Below are 2,194 nucleotides of genomic sequence, written 5' to 3'. Positions count from 1 at the left end.
ACTCACATGTTTTTTCCTCAATAGTAAATGCCACAGTACTACATGATCTGAGGTTGGTTGAATCTGAGGATGTGGAACTATGGATACAGAGGGCCAACTCTAAGTTATACAGTGCTTGATTGCGCAGAGAACTGGCACCTGTAACCCTCACGCTTTTCAAGGGTCAGCTGTACATAATAATCTAGAAAATGCAACCTATAATGACAAAGCAGAGGATGATGGGGAAGCAGGGAAGGATGAGTGGAAGAACATATTTAAAAAAGGTAACCAAAGAAACTTTTGGGGCTGATGGATATGATTATTATTTTGATTTTGGTGATGGTTGAGTGGATGCATGCATATGTCAAAATGAATCAAATTGTACATTTCAAATGAGTATATCAATTATACCTCAATACAACTATTTAAAAAAAGATCAATCATCCATTATAGAACCATAATTGGGGACAATTATTAACACTATCTCAATTTGGAAAAAGCTATACTGGAATTCTTATCACCAAATTAGCAAGAGTGATGTCTATGTTTGAGAAGAAAAATCTACCCTTACCATAGAGACTTGCTTGAAAAATTTTTAGTTACTTTACAGCACGGTTTCTGTGGCAATTCAACTTCAGTGAGCTGTTTATTTCTATTTGCCTTAATAGTTCTCCTACCTTTACATGTCACTGTTTACTTTATCCCTGACACCCAACTGGGCTTCCCAGGTAGTGGTAGGGGTAAAGAACCTGCCTGCCAATGCAGGAGACATAAGAGACATGTGTTTGATCCCCAGATCCAGAAGATCCTCTGGAGGAGGGCATGGCAACCCACTCCAGTATTCTTGACTAGAGAATCCCATGGATAGAGGAGCCTGGTGCACTACAGTCCATGGGGTCACAAAGAGTCAGACACGACTGAAGTGACTTAGCATGAACACCCAGCTAGTCTCCAGCAGTTTCTGTGCTGCCAGCCTTCTCCATGTCCCCCAGGATTAGCTAAGAGCTCAGCGAAGGATAAAAAGGGGGACAGGGGAGAATGATTTTATTAGAAGACAAGAGCAGTCAGACTAAAAAAGCTTGTTTGGAGCTAGATTAAATCCATCACTAAGATTCTAAACTAAAAATCACTAGCAGATCACCAGTAACACTGGACACTGATGCTACTTTCTGTTTGTGTTTATAATCCAGTTTTGACAACAGCCCAAGCTTCTGAATAGAAGACTGAGTTACAGGAAGAAACATGCAGTATGCAAGAAAACTACCTACATGTGACTAACACCTGCTAACTTTTAAATAGTGAGGGCATGGGCTGCTTCTTAGCCCCAGTGGAAGTCACAGCAGAGATGACCACCTTGCTGTGCACACACTAGTAACATTAGTAAACGGTGAGTAGCAGTTGAATAACCAACCAACCAAAGATAAAGATAGGTTTTTACCTGGATTATGCCTTCTCTTTGGTTTAGTGTAAAAATCAAAACTTGTATTTGGGATAAAGTCCTACCTCCTTTTTGCTATGTCTTCTGAATAAGGCAAGTATTAGAAAAGCATCTAGGCTAGTTAAGTGTCATGGGTCTCTCAGAGTTGATTCTGCTCTGGTACCTTTCGCTGTCAGGTCCGGCCCAGACGAGCAAATTACTAACCTTTCAGACGTAAAGAATCTGCCTACAATGGCGGGAGACCCAGGTTTGATCCCCGGGTGGGGAAGATCCCCTGGAGAAGGGAATGGCTACCCACTCCAGTGTTCTTGCCTGGAGAATACCATGGACAGAGAAGCCTGACGGGCGACAGTCCACGGGGTCACAGAGTTGGACATGACTGCGCAATTTTCGCAAGCTTTTTTCTAGGCTAAACTTATTCTTGTTGTTGCTGTTAGTATTATTATTACCTCAACACGCTTCTTTGCTCCTGCAATTGAGCTAAGATGGTTGGGTACTGCTGGGTTCCTTCGCTGGCAAAGCAGACGCGGTTGGGGAGTACGGACTAGAGTCCAGATGTTCGGTGGGCAGTACTCAGAACTAAGAGATGACCAGAGTTATGGCTCAAACTTGCAGTTTAGGGAACAGAGACCAAAGGAGGATGAGCTCCCTCAGATTAAACCAGATTCCCGCATAGTGTGATTTGCCTTGGATGGGTGTCTGAGCTGAGACAGTGGGGCGCGTTTGGGCAAAGGGTTCAGAATTCGGAGTGCGACCGACCTGGACTGGAACAGAGCT

This window comes from Moschus berezovskii, chromosome 9 (genome assembly GCF_049115385.1).
Source record: "Moschus berezovskii isolate FMDL1 chromosome 9, NW_MosBer_1.0, whole genome shotgun sequence".
NCBI lineage: Eukaryota > Metazoa > Chordata > Mammalia > Artiodactyla > Moschidae > Moschus > Moschus berezovskii.
The sequence above is the reverse complement of the archived record's forward strand: the minus strand, read 5'-3'. Positions refer to the sequence as shown.